A 16017-nucleotide genomic window follows, 5' to 3' on the forward strand; every position below is an offset into this window, starting at 1 on the left:
CCAATTGAAACCCTACATGCAGAATTCTGTCGGAAAATTCTACAAGTCCAGAGAAATACACCAACTAATGCATGTAGGGCAGAATTGGGCCGTTTTCCAGTAATAATGAAAATACAGAAAAGATCATTAAAATTTTGGCTACATCTAAATTCAAGTCCAAATTCGAGTCTGCAATTTAAAGCACTTCAAGCCCAAGAGCTGAGCCCAGAAACGAGCCCTCTCAGTCAGCTGGTGTTGGACCTCACCAATCAAGCTGACACCAGCACTGCTTCAAAAGAAAGAATTCCAATAAACAAAATCATGAACCAATCAAAGGAATCATACTTACAATACTGGAAAAACGAAACAAAATCCCAAAGCCGACTAAATTGCTATCTGACCCTAAACAGAGAATATGAATTGGCTGATTATCTCTACTCTGTCAGAGATACGAAGCAGAGACAGATCCTTACCAAGTACAGGCTGAGTGACCACCGATTGGCAATAGAAACCGGCAGACATAAAAAGACATGGCTACCCAAAGAGGAGCGTGTATGTGGTCACTGCATGACAGGGGAGGTAGAGACAGAGATAAACTTTCTCCTTTACTGTGATAAATATTCCTCACAAAGAGATTCATTATTCACAGAAATGACTACATATATTCCACATTTTTACAAATTGAACCCAGAGGAAAAACTAAGAATACTCATGGGCGAAGGAGCAATGGCTCCTCTTGCAGCCAAATATGTATTTTCCTGCCATAGCCTGAGGGACACTGAATAATAACATCTGCATAGTAAACAGTAACTTACTTATTATTACTATTATTGTTATTACTATAATTATTAATGTTTACTGTAGACTGTTACCATTTTATTGTATTTATTTTTGTATTATTATTTACTACCATTTTATATTATTATTTGCTATCATTTACAATTTTGTTACAATGTATATTGTATACATTGTTGCTTTGGCAATATTGACACAATGTTTTTCATGCCAATAAAGCAGCTTGAATTTGAATTTGAATTTGAATTTGAGAGAGAGAGACAGAGAGACAGAGAGAGAGAGAGAGAGACAGAGAGAGAGAGAGAGAGAGAGAGACAGAGAGAGAGAGAGAGAGATAGAGAGAGAGAGACAGAGAGACAGAGAGAGAGAGAGAGAGAGAGAGACAGAGAGAGAGAGAGAGAGAGAGAGAGAGAGACAGAGAGACAGAGAGAGAGAGAGAGAGAGAGAGAGAGACAGAGAGAGAGAGAGAGAGAGAGACAGAGAGAGAAAAATATAAATGCAAAATGAAAAGTGTTGGTCCCATGAGATGGTTCCTGAGCTGAAATAAAATACATTTTCCATATTTACAAATAGCTTATTTCTCTCAAATTTTGTGAACAAATTTGCTTACATCCCTGTTAGTTAGCATTTATCCTTTGTTATGATGTATTTATTTTTTATTTCACCTTTATTTAACCAGGTAGGCAAGTTGAGAACAAGTTTTCATTTACATCTGCGACCTGGCCAAGATAAAGCAAAGCAATGCAACAAAAACAACAACACATAGGATAAACAAACGTACAGTCAATAACACAAAAATCTATATTCAGTGTGTGCAAATGTAGTAATTAGGGTGGTAAGGCAATAAATAGGAGATAGTGGCGAAATAATTACAATTTTGCATTAACACTGGAGTGATAGTTGTGCAGTTGATGATGTGCAAGTAGAGATATTCGTGTGGAAAAGAGCAACAACAACCAAAAATAACAATATGGGGATGAGGTAGTTGGGTGGGCTATTTACAGCAGTGATCGTTTAACTGTTCCGACAGCCGATGCTTAAAGTTAGTGAGGGAGATATACATCTCCAGCTTCAGTGATTTTTGCAATTCGTTCCAGTCATTGGCAGCAGAGAACTGGAAGGAAAGGCGGCCAAATGAGGTGTTGGCTTTGGGGATGACCAGTGAAATATACCTGCTGGAGCGCGTGCTAAGGGTGTGTGTTGCTCTGTGTGTGTTGCTATGGTGACCAGTGAGCATATTAAGAAGCTGATTAAACAGCATGATCATTACACAGGTGCACCTTGTGCTGGGGACAATAAAAGGCCACTCTAAAATGTGCAGTTTTGTCACACAACACAATGCCACAGTTTTGAGGGGCCGTGGAGTTGGCATGCTGACTGCAGGAATGTCCACTAGAGCTGTTGCCAGATAATTTAATGTTAATTTCTCTACCATAAGCCATCTCCAACATCATTTTAGAGAATTTGGCAGTGCGTCCAACCAGCTTCACAACCGCAGACCATGTGTATGGCGTTGTGTGGGCGTGCGGTTTACTGATATCGACGTTGTGAACAGAGTGCCCTATAGTGGTGGTGAGGTTATGGTATGGGCATTTTATCGATGGCAATTTGAATGCACAAAAATACCTGAGGCCCATTAGAGGGCCATTTTTAAAGGTATCTAGATGCATAGCTGTATTTCCAGTTGTGTGAAATCCATAAATTAGGGCCAAATTTATTAATTTCAATTAACTGATTCCCTCATATGAACTGTAACTCAGTCAAATCTGTGAAATTGTTGCATGTCGCGTTTCTATTTTTGCTTAGTATATTTCCATCTAGTGTCAATGAAGGTCTCTGTGTGTGAGTTTGTGCAGTGTGTGTGGGCTGAGACAGAGAGCACAGGGCAGTGTAAATAAGGAAACTATCCTTGTTATTCTTCTCACTCCTCTCTCTGAACAGCTCATCCAGAGCCAGAGAGCAGGGTTAAATGATTACTTGGTCATGATAAAGTCTTACACAACAAGAACGGAGCAGATACACACACACACACACACACACACACACACACACACACACACACACACACACACACACACACACACACACTCACACACTCACACACTCACACACATACACACACACACACACACACACAGGCGCACACAATAATTCACACTTGCAAGCTCGTATTACACACACACCCACACACATACTTCCCTTCTGTGACTTATTACCGAGGTACTGATTAATTCATTAATATCAATAATTATGCTTGGCGATGATACCAGAGTGAGGTCTAGTGTCTGTGGTTCTGAGAGGGAACAGAAGGAGAGAGAACAATAAATAAAGGATGTAAACAAGCTGACCTGACTTGGCGCCATAAAAGTAAAGCTTAGCGGACTCTCCTGCACCTCCTGCTCTCAGTATCAGGTTTCAGCTGCTCAAGGACTAAGCACTAACAGTCCCTGCCTCGGACCCAGGAATCTGAGTGGGGGATTGGGCGGGAGGGGAAGCACAGGGGTCAGCACAGAGGACCTCCGGTGTCATCCCTCAAATTCCAGCCCAGGAATACTCCCCTTTAGGTGCAGACAAGGAATTCATTGACATGCTCTCCTTTCTAACCGTTTCCCTCCCGCTCTCTCTGCGAGGTAAGTAAAGCTGCTACGAGACCAAAGAGACATCAGTGCTACTGCCGCTGAAAAACAAAGGGGTGGTGAAATATTTAACCCCTTGTTGGCCGTGCTGCCTGCACAGAGCTCTCTGCTCCGCTGCCCCAACAAAGCCTGAGCGTTCCACACACACAGGAAGCCAGCGCAGTCAGCACAGCTACCAGTACATGAACAGCAAACGAAGAGGACGCGGGTACAGAGGCAATCAGTCACGCTTCCTGTTATGGGCAAAACAATGTTGGAAGCTACAACACCCATTATACACTAAAAAGCTTCTGGACACAAATAAAGAATTAGATGATACAAAAGTGTTACATACTACATTTTCTAAGGAGACAGAGGGGGCTCTGTTTCTGACCTCTGGATATAGAAGGGATGTTCATGTCAAGCCTTCAAAACTGTTACAGGGCATTAATAGATGTCATCCAGCATCAGAAACACAGATAAAGTCTCAATGCAAGTAGTGTTTCATCGCCCGTAGTAACATCAACAAACTGAATTCGTGTTATTATCATGTCAGTGATTTCAAGAGCAGCAGAACATGGCTTTATTAATGTATTTCACAGCGATGAGCCATTCATGAATGCGTTGGAGTGTGTCCTTTTAGCTGAACAGGAAGCTGATGAATTCAATGAATTTTTGTTGTTGTAAATGAATAAAGCATGGAGAGAGAGCAGGGTCATGCAGCATTTCAAATGAGAGCTTTGACTGATTGGCTCATCAATGTCATCAGATAGACTCGGAGGTCTGTGTTTCAACGCCGATACCGATTATTGGAGGACCTAAAAAGCCGATACTGATTAATCAGCCGATTTTTTTACAATTTATTTGTAATAATGATAATTACAACAATACTGAATGAACACTTATTTTAACTTAATATAATACATCAATACAATCAATTTAGCCTCAAATAAATAATGAAACATGTTCAATTTGGTTTAAATAATGCAAAAACAAAGTGTTGGAGAAGAAAGTAAAAGTGCAATTTGTGCCATGTAAGAAAGATAACGTTTAAGTTTCTTGCTCAGAACATGAGAACATATGAAAGCTGGTGGTTCCTTTTAACATGAGTCTTCAATATTCCCAGGTAAGAAGTTTTAGGTTGTAGTTATTATAGGGATTATAGGACTATTTCCCTCTATACCATTTGTATTTCATTAACCTTTGACTATTGGATGTTCTTATAGGCACTTTAGTATTGCCAGTGTAACAGTATAGCTTCCATCCCTCTCCTCGCTCCTACCTGGGCTCAGACCAGGAACACATCAACAACAGCCACTCTCAAAGCAGCGTTACCCATGCAGAGCAAGGGAAACAACCACTCCAAGGCTCAGAGCGAGTGACGTTTGAAACGCTATTAGCGTGCGCTAACTAGCTAGCCATTTCACTTCGGTTACACGAGCCTCATCTCGGGAGTTGATAGGCTTGAAGTCATAAACAGCGCAATGCTTGACTCACAACGAAGAGCTGCTGGCAAAACGCAAAGAAAGTGCTGTTTGAATGAATGTTTATGCGCCTGCTTCTGCCTACCACCTACCACCAGTGCTCAGTCAGATTATATGTAACGCAGGACACGCTAGATAATATCTAGTAACCATGTGTAGTTAACTAGTGATTATGATTGATTGATTGTTTTATAAGATAAGTTTAATGATAGCTAGCAACTTACCTTGGCTTACTGCATTTGCGTAACAGGCAGTCTCCTTGTGGAGTGCAACGAGAGAGAGGCAGGTCGTTATTGCGTTGGACTAGTTAACTGTAAGGTTGCAAGATTGGATCCCCTGAGCTGACAAGGTGAAAATCTGTCGTTCTGCCCCTGAACAAGGCAGTTAACCCACCGTTCCTAGGCCGTCATTGAAGGTAAGAATGTGTTCTTAACTGACTTGCCTAGTTAAATAAAAAATAAAAAATTTAATCGGCCAAATCGATGCCCAAAAATACCGATTTCCGATTGTTATAAAACCTTGAAATCGGCCCTAATTAATCGGCCATTCCGATTAATCGGTCGACCTCTAGTTCCAACACTGTCTTTGGAAAAAAAGGAGAAGAGGAGAGGTGAAATAACAGACGGTAAGAAGAGAGAGAGAGGATAGAGAGAGAGAAACAGAGAGAGGTGGACAGCATTACCAGCACATGGGCACAGCAGAAGCACTGAGCACCTAGCTAAGCTATAGCTGGCCATGTGTGTGTTGTGTGCTGTGCTGCTGGGTGCTGTGCTGTGTGGAACAGGAGAAGAGAGGCCAGCACAGCTGTAGATGCCAGAGGTCAGAGCATTGACACACTGTCAAAGAGACTGAGAAAGAGGAACACACAGTCAGGCAGACCCCTCCTCTTAATGCTCCCTTTAACAAGGGGAAGGGCACCCTGGGGTTTAGGATTACCACCGTGGGAGACCAGAAGCCTGCCAGGCTGAGAGAGACTAGTGGTGGCTAAGTGTGGCTCGCGCTCAGGCTTACTACTGGCATTCAATTAAGCCCACCGTGCTACTGTACAAAGGACTGGAGGGAGGGAGGCATCCACAGCCTCACAGCCAAACTGCTGCAGTTGGCTAAATAATAACCAAGCTCTATTCAACATTGTTAGAAATCAAGCGGTCATAGCTGCATCACAGCACAATCTGTTGTGGTGCAAAAACATAAAAAGCTTGGTTTTATCAATCACAGACAGTGAGCATCCTGAACACTGCAGAACAATGCATACTTAATGCTCCCATAATTTCCTCCTCAGTAAAAAGCACTCCTGGGTAATTTGTCCCTTGTCACATGAGGCACTTCAATTTCAGCAGCCACTGCTGTTGTTGTTTAATCAGACCCATACAGTCACAGATCTGGATCAGATCATTACAATGCAATCAAGAGGCAGGTCTCAATTTCTGATGCACAAAAAAACATAGACTTTTTAAAAACTCTAATCATCTCACACAATAACAGTACATTATGAGGGTAAACGTGTTAAGCGTTTAAATAGCAATATTGTATCGGGAGCCACCCATCTCGTCATCCCTCGCACTGTTTAGATATCAGAAGCAGGACCTGATCTTTGTCTCATCCCTTTCTCCACTCTTAAATTTCACCTTCTCAGTGAAATAGCAAGGCTCTCTCATCCACCTCTTCCTCAGTTTCAATGCCAAGTCTACTCAACCCTGTAGGCTACCATCCATTGCCAACTCGTCCATGATACAGGCAACAATTTTGGTTTTCTTTTTTACACCTTATAGTGTGCTCTAAAATACGGAGTATGTCCAGATTCTAAAAACATAAATTTATTCAACATTAAAAATATTAACATCTCAAAAGTGCCCTTTTTGATGTTGTTCAGTATAAGACATTGTTTACATCAGATTTCCAGAGTGGGCTCTATGCTAACTGTTAAGTTATGAGCACCACCACCATAGTGAATGGGAAAATGGATTCAAAGGGAACTCTCTCCGCTGGTGATTTGCTGAATGTACAATCCCAAAGGAGGGCTGTGATTGGTTAATGACCTATAATGTCAATTTCTCATACTATAATATGTCTTATCTTCAAACGTACCAGGGACCACTCTGGAAATATGTTTGAAATGTTTGAAAAGTATTTTGTTCCAAACAATATGTATAAAATAAGCTAAATTAAAAAGGGTACTTTTTATGTCGAATAATTCATGTGAAAATGTGTTTTTCAGATTCTATTCATTCTCAATATTTTAGAGCAAACTATAAAAAGTGACCACAAGATGTTGTCTGTATCTGTCACGACTTCCATCGGAGTCGGTCCCTCTCCTAGTTCGAGCGGCGTTCGGCGGTCGACGTCACCGGCCTTCTAGCCATCACCGATCCACTTTTCATTTTCCATTTGTTTTGTCTTTGTTTATTTACCCTCGGGTTTCCCCCATATTTGTGTGCGTGTTTGTTTTATTTTAAGGCTGTATCTGACAGCTGGTAGATTGTTGCCGGGTTTTGTTATGACGCCTGTTTATTTATATTTATTTGTATTTTTCCAGCACCATAGTATTGTGTTTATACTGGTGTTTTTTTGTATTAAATACCTTGTCCACGCATCTCAGCTCTCCTGCGCCTGACTCCTTTCACCACTTACCCACAGCCTTGACAGTATCATGTACAGTTCACAGATCATAGGGTCTTACAGTAGGCATGTACAGGTCTAAAAAGGGCCTAAAATGGCCACTTTCATCATGATTTTCTCAAAAATGGTTTGTGATACAAATAAAAAAGCATGTCAAACATCCATCCTTCCGAATTAAGTTTCTATGTGAGAAATGCCAGAACAATCTGAGATACAAGAAAAACTTTTTGGGGCTATCCTTGCATGGAATCACCTAAATATTTTTGGGGGGGTCAATCATACATGTATTTAATTATTTTTGGAAAGGGCACACAGAGCTGGTTTTGCCGCTTATAGATGTCCCCCAGTGTTTGTTATGAAGTTGACGTGTTAATGAAGGAAAGTCACCCAGTAAAATACTACTTGAGTAAAAGTCTAAAATAATTCAGTTTTAAATATACTAAGTATCTAAAGTAAATATAATTGCTAAAATATACTTAAGTATCAAAAGTAAAAGTATAAATCATTTCAAATTCCTTATATTAAGCAAACCAGATGGCACCATTCATTTTTGGGGGGGGAGTTCTTTTGAGAAGTGTGTAATTGGACCATTTTCTTGTCCTGCTAAGCATTCAAAATGTAACAATTACTTTTGGGTTTCAGGGAAAACATAAGGAGTAAAATGTACATGATTTTCTTTAGGAATGTAGTGAAATAAAAGTATGATATATACAGTGGGGCAAAAAAGTATTTAGTCAGCCACCAATTGTGCAAGTTCTCCCACTTAAAAAGATGAGAGAGGCCTGTAATTTTCATCATAGGTACTATCACATTGTAGGAATTTTAATAAATTTATTTGCAAATTATGGTGGAAAATAAGTATTTGGTCACCTACAAACAAGCAAGATTTCTGGCTCTCACAGTCCTGTAACTTCTTCTTTAAGAGGCTCCTCTGTCCTCCACTAGTTACCTGTATTAATGGCACCTGTTTGAACTTGTTATCAGTATAAAAGACACCTGTCCACAGCCTCAAACAGTCACACTCCAAACTCCACTATGGCCAAGACCAAAGAGCTGTCAAAGGACACCAGAAACAAAATTGTAGACCTGCAACAGGCTGGGAAGACTGAATCTGCAATAATGTAAGCAGCTTGGTTTGAAGGAAATGGAAGACATACAAGACCACTGATAATCTCCCTCGATCTGGGGCTCCACGCAAGATCTCACCCCGTGGGGTCAAAATGATCACAAGAATGGTGAGCAAAAATCCCAGAACCACACGGGGTGACCTAGTGAATGACCTGCAGAGAGCTGGGACCAAAGTAACAAAGCCTACCATCAGTAACACACTACGCCGCCAGGGACTCAAATCCTGCAGTGCCAGACGTGTCCCCCTGCTTAAGCCAGTACGTCTGAAGTTTGCTAGAGAGCATTTGGATGATCCAGAAGAAAATTGGGAGAATGTCATATGGTCAGATGAAACCAAAATATTACTTTTTGGTAAAAACTCAACTCGTCGGGTTTGGAGGACAAAGAATGCTGAGTTGCATCCAAAGAACACCATACCTACTGTGAAGCATGGGGGTGGAAACATCATGCTTTGGGCTGTTTTTCTGCAAAGGAACCAGGACGACTGATCCGTGTAAAGGAAAGAATGAATGGGCCATGTATCGTGAGATTTTGAGTGAAAACCTCCTTCCATCAGCAAGGGCATTGAAGATGAAACGTGGCTGGGTCTTTCAGCATGACAATGATCCCAAACACACCGCCCGGGCAACGAAGGAGTGGCTTCGTAAGAAGCATTTCAAGGTCCTGGAGTGGCCTAGCCAGTCTCCAGATCTCAACCCCATAGAAAATCTTTGGAGGGAGTTGAAAGTCCGTGTTGCCCAGCAACAGCCCCAAAACATCACTGCTCTAGAGGAGATCTGCATGGAGTAATGGGCCAAAATACCAGCAACAGTGTGTGAAAACCTTGTGAAGACTTACAGAAAACTTTTGACCTCTGTCATTGCCAACAAAGGGTATATAACAAAGTATTGAGATAACCTTTTGCTATTGACGAAATACTTATTTTCCACCATAATTTGCAAATAAATTCATTAAAAATCCTACAATGTGATTTTCTGGATTTTCTTTCTAATTTTGTCCGTCATAGTTGAAGTGTACCTATGATGAAAATTACAGGCCTCTCTCATCATTTTAAGTGGGAGAACTTGCACAATTGGTGACTGACTAAATACTTTTTTGCCCCACTGTAAATAGTAAATAGTAAAGTAAAGTACAGATACCCCCCCAAAATACACTAGTAGTACTTTAAAGTATTTTTACTTAAATATTTTACACCACTGGTTGGCAGAATAGGCACATGTACAGGTAACTGCCAAAATAATGGAAACACTTAAGTAAACTAGGTATACAAAGTATATTGGAAGAAAGAACGCAGTTGTTTCCACACGGGTGTGGTTCCTGAATTAATTAAGCTATTAACATCCCATCATGCTTAGGGTCATGAAGAATGGTGTCACATCCCTCCAATAGAGTTCCAAACACTAGTAGAATATATGCCAAGGTGAATTGAATCTGTTCTGGCTCGTGGTGGCCAAACAGTCTATTAAGACGCTTTATGTTGGAGTTTCCTTTATTTTGGCAATTACATGTATATTGCTTCATTTACATATTTGAATACAATATTTCAAGAAAATGTGTAATAATAATAATCTCATATTTGTGTCTACATTCAACTTGTAATGGACATTTTGATACACAGTGGGGAGAACAAGTATTTGATGTACTGCCGATTTTGCAGGTTTTCCCTACTTACAAAGCATGTAGTGGTCTGTAATTTTTATCATAGGTACACTTCAACTGTGGAGACGGAATCTAAAACAAAAATCCAGAAAATCGCATTGGATGATTTTTAAGTAATTAATTAGCATTTTATTGCATGACATAAGTATTTGATACATCAGAAAAGCAGACCTTAATATTTGGTACAGAAACCTTTGTTTGCAATTACATAGATCATACGTTTCCTGTAGTTCTTGACCAGGTTTGCACACACTGCAGCAGGGATTTTGGCCCACTCCTCCATACAGACCTTCTCCAGATCCATCAGGTTTCGGGGCTGTCGCTGTACAATATGGACTTTCAGCTCCCTCCAAAGACATTCTATTGGGTTCAGGTCTGGAGACTGGCTAGGCCACTCCAGGACCTTGAGATGCTTCTTACGGAGCCACTCCTTAGTTGCCCTGGCTGTGTGTTTCGGGTCGTTGTCATGCTGGAAGACCCAGCCACGACCCATCTTCAATACTCTTACTGAGTAAAGGAGTTTGTTGGCCAAGATCTCGCGATACATGGCCCCATCCATCCTCCCCTCAATACGGTAGAGTCGTCCTGTCCCCTTTGCAGAAAAGCATCCCCAAAGAATGATGTTTCCACCTCCATGCTTCACAGTTGGGATGGTGTTCTTGGGGTTGTACTCATCCTTCTTCTTCCTCCAAACACGGCTAGTGGAGTTCAGACCATATGACCTTCTCCCATTCCTCCTCTGGATCATCCAGATGGTCATTGGGATACTTCAGACGGGCCTGGACATGCGGTGGCTTGAGCAGGGGGACCTTGCGTGCGCTGCAGGATTTTAATCCATGACGGCGTAGTGTGTTACTAATGGTTTTCTTTGAGACTGTGGTCCCAGCTCTCTTCAGGTCATTGACCAGGTCCTGCCGTGTAGTTCTGGGCTGATCCCTCACCTTCCTCATGATCATTGATGCCCCACGGGGTGAGATCATGCATGGAGTCCCAGACCGAGGGTGATTGACCGTCATCTTGAACTTCTTCCATTTTCTAATAATTGCGCCAACAGTTGTTGCCTTCTCACCAAACTGCTTGCCTATTGTCCTGTAGCCCATCCCAGCCTTGTGCAGGTCTACAATTTTATCCCTGGTGTCCTTACACAGCTCTCTGGTCTTGGCCATTGTGGAGAGGTTGGAGTCTGTTTGATTGAGTGTGTGGACAGGTGTCTTTTATACAGGTAACGAGTTCAAACAGGTGCAGTTAATACATGTAATGAGTGGAGAACAGGAGGGCTTCTTAAAGAAAAACTAACAGGTCTGTGAGAGTCGGAATTCTTACTGTTTGGTAGGTGATCAAATACTTATGTCATGCAATAAAATGCATATTAATTACTTAAAAATCATACAATGTGATTTTCTGGATTTTTGTTTTAGATTCCATCTCTCACAGTTGAAGTGTACCTATGATATAAATTACAGACCTCTACATGCTTTGTAAGTAAGAAAACCTGAAAAATCGGCAGTGTATCAAATACTTGTTCTCCCCACTGTACGTATACATAGATTTAGAAAATACTGTATTCGGTGTGGTGCCTGGCCTTAGCCTATGCAGTATACTATTAAGGCTACCTGTAATTATGTAGTTCTAAGGTAGTATGGCTTCTGTTGACAAAAAATATATAATGCTAGACTTCGATCAAGAAATTAGACTCCGTTTCAGATTCTGTTTTTTTTTTTTTTTTTCCTTTTTCCTAATAATGGAAATAACAATAAAATTATAGTTTTTGTGTTCGGTCAAGTCCTTCCTTCGAAATGGCTATCCATGTTTTGACCTTATCCTTACAACCTCACAGACTATATCTGACAGCAGCCAATCAGACTCTGTAACACCCATAACATCCATAACGGTAATTCTATGGTCTAAAGTAAAAAGCTATTTTTATAGCACTTTGCCGTGGGAGATCAAAACATTATCTTTATTTCTAGGGTAGACCCTGTAAGTAAAGACTATATGTTTGTATACCTAGCCACAGGAATCTACCCATGTCAATTATGAATCATTATGAACCTTCCTTTTGCTCCTCATACTATAAACACACAGACACGGGCACACGTACATGCACACACACTCACAGACGCATGAACAAACGCACGCACGCACGCACGCACACACACACACACACACACACACACACACACACACACACACACACACACACACAGACACACACACACACACACAGCTGCAACAGGGTGCCCTTCACCTTTCAATTATCAAAGCAATAAGCTGACCCACAGACTAAATCCCAACACCAGGAAGATGATATTGACAAGAAATATCTACTAACAATAATCCCACTATAAGCTCGAAGAAAATGTACATTTCATACAAATTACAACTGTGTTTGCATTGTGATGATGACTCACCCTGGCTAATGCATTAACTCCCACCTGCTTCAATCAACAATATTCCTATGTCTAGTTCCCTCTAGTCCGGCGCTCTGACATGTGTCCATAACATTGTCAACACATGGTCATTCCCTATGGGATAGGTGCACCTGAGGTCTCTGTGTAGACTACTCATCTTTCACCAAACTAACACAGAAGAATAACAGTTTTGTGTGCAGTCTATGGCTAGCCTACAAATTATATTACAGGGTCCAAGATGAACCTCACAAGAATAACACAAGTAAACAACAATAGCATCCTTATAGTGAATGTGACTAACAAAATCATTTGTTTCACGATTCAAATCCAAACAACCAATAAGAAAGATTGATGCTAATTGGGAGACGTGGCTGTTGCTCAGCCAATATAATTTTTTGTTGTTGCTGTTGTTACTGTTGCTATTTGTCTTTATTTTGAACAAACATCTAACAGTGCACACCTCTCTGGTCATACCTTGCAGGATGAAAACAAACAACGGACTGTTCTATTCAAGCTTCACTACAGCTTCTAACCATACACCTTCTTACCTCAGTGGTTCTTACCTCAGTGGTTCCTCATATTGACTGAAACTTTAAACGGCACAAAAAGTGATTCAATTATTGCAGGATTAGTGAAACAAATCAATTGAAACGATTTCATTTCTCTTAAATGTGGCGGCTAGAATACATCACAACTCCCTTATAAGTCACTCACGAGCCACACACAAAGAACTCAAAGGCCTCAAATAAAAAATGTATGCATCATGTTTACTCCTTCACTCCTCCTTCCTTCCTCCTTCCTTACTCCTTCACTCTTCCTTCCTTACTCCTTCACTCCTCCTTCCTTACTCCTTCACTCTTCCTTCCTTACTAATTTACTCCTCCTTCATTCCTCCTTCCTTACTCCTTCACTCCTCCTTCCTTACTCCTTCCTTACTCCTTCACTCCTCCTTCCTTACTACTTTACTCCTCCTTCCTTACTCCTTCACTCCTCCTTCCTTACTCCTTCACTCCTCCTTCCTTACTCCTTCGCTCTTCCTTCCTTCCTCTTTCACTCCTACTTCCTTACTCCTTCCTTACTCCTTCACTCCTCGTTCCTTACTCCTTCACTCCTCGTTCCTTACTCCTTCACTCCTCCTTCCTTAATCCTTCACTCTTCCTTCCTCTTTCACTCCTACTTCCTTACTCCTTCACTCCTCCTTCCTTACTCCTTCACTCCTCCTTCCTTACTCTTTCACTCCTCCTTCCTTACTCATTCCTTACTCTTTCACTCCTCCTTCCTTACTCCTTCACTCCTCCTTCCTTACTCTTTCACTCCTCCTTCCTTACTCCTTCACTCCTCCTTCCTTACTCTTTCACTCCTCCTTCCTTACTCCTTCACTCCTCCTTCCTTACTCTTTCACTCCTCCTTCCTTACTCCTTCACTCCTCCTTCCTTACTCCTTCACTCCTCCTTCCTTACTCTTTCACTCCTCCTTCCTTACTCCTTCACTCCTCCTTCCTTACTCTTTCCCTCCTCCTTCCTTACTCCTTCACTCCTCCTTCCTTACTCCTTCACTCCTCCTTCCTTACTCCTTCACTCTTCCTTCCTTACTCCTTCACTCCTCCTTCCTTACTCCTTCACTCTTCCTTCCTTACTAATTTACTCCTCCTTCCTTACTCCTTCATTCCTCCTTCCTTACTCATTCACTCCTCCTTCCTTACTCCTTCCTTACTCCTTCACTCCTCATTCCTTACTACTTTACTCCTCCTTCCTTACTCCTTCACTCCTCCTTCCTTACTCCTTCACTCCTCCTTCCTTACTCCTTCACTCTTCCTTCCTTCCTCTTTCACTCCTACTTCCTTACTCCTTCACTCCTCCTTCCTTACTCCTTCACTCCTCCTTCCTTAATCCTTCACTCTTCCTTCCTCTTTCACTCCTACTTCCTTTCTCCTTCACTCCTCCTTCCTTACTCTTTCACTCCTCCTTCCTTACTCCTTCCTTACTCTTTCACTCCTCCTTCCTTACTCCTTCACTCCTCCTTCCTTACTCTTTCACTCCTCCTTCCTTACTCCTTCACTCCTCCTTCCTTACTCTTTCACTCCTCCTTCTTTACTCCTTCACTCCTCCTTCCTTACTCCTTCACTCCTCCTTCCTTACTCCTTCACTCCTCCTTCCTTACTCTTTCACTCCTCCTTCCTTACTCCTTCACTCCTCCTTCCTTACTCTTTCACTCCTCCTTCCTTACTCCTTCACTCCTCCTTCCTTACTCCTTCACTCCTCCTTCACTCCTCCTTCCTTACTCCTTCACTCTTCCTTCCTTCCTCTTTCACTCCAACTTCCTTACTCCTTCACTCCTACTTCCTTACTCCTTCACTCTTCCTTCCTTCCTCTTTCACTCCTACTTCCTTACTCCTTCACTCCTCCTTCCTTACTCCTTCACTCCTACTTCCTTACTCCTTCACTCCTCCTTCCTTACTCCTTCACTCCTCTTTTCTCACCCTCTTTACTACTGCTCCAGCCTTTAGTGGAAATGTGATTACATGGGTGGTGTGCTCCTGTGGGTCTCTATGGCATGATGCTCATCATAGAAGCATCCCTCTATCCGGGTTACATGCTGGGAAATGGGGCCTCACATTGAGGGACTAAAAACTGTCAATCATACTGAACAAAGGAGCCAAGAACATTTTAAAAAGAAGTTCATCTGTACAAATATTCTCCTCAGCGGGCAATAACTGCTGCCTTTTTATTCATTCTCACAGCAATAAATTGACTACACAAAGACTCAGTCAATTAAAGCTATCTCCCCCTATGACAGATGATAAGCGCATCAGTGCTCTGATTTAAAAAAAAAAGGCTAATATGCTCTATGCAGACAAGTGGCAGAACTTTTTTTTTTAAGCAATAACATTCCCTAAATGCATAAAAGGCTGGTTTGTGTGCATGGTAATGATTCATAGTGACCACAGCCAAGAAAGAAAGGAAAGAGATACTAGTCTTTCAGGCACTCTTTGGCACAAAGATTGTATTTGGCACAAATCAACACAACAGGACACACACACACACACACACACACACACACATACACACACCTAAGAACCACATGGACCATAATGGGTATAAACAATTATAAATCTTATTTTTAATGCATTCAATTAATAGGACAGCCTACTTAAACATCATAAAATCAAAATCATCTCATAACCTATTGTTGTTATTATTATTGTTAGGCCTATTATTAGGCTATTATTATTATAATTATCAATATCATCATAATTATGATCATTATTAGCCTACCACTTTTTCTTGGTTCAAGTCGTAGGCTACAATGGTAGGAGCCTATCATCAT

The 16017-nt window shown here is 41.3% G+C and overlaps 1 protein-coding gene across 1 annotated transcript in view; it reads right to left on the reverse strand.

The window, feature by feature from the left end:
* Positions 1–16017, reverse strand: part of igdcc3 (immunoglobulin superfamily, DCC subclass, member 3) — a 121044-nt gene that overhangs the window by 104051 nt on the left and 976 nt on the right. The window lies entirely within an intron of this gene.

This window comes from Oncorhynchus mykiss, chromosome 6 (genome assembly GCF_013265735.2).
Source record: "Oncorhynchus mykiss isolate Arlee chromosome 6, USDA_OmykA_1.1, whole genome shotgun sequence".
Classification (NCBI taxonomy): domain Eukaryota; kingdom Metazoa; phylum Chordata; class Actinopteri; order Salmoniformes; family Salmonidae; genus Oncorhynchus; species Oncorhynchus mykiss.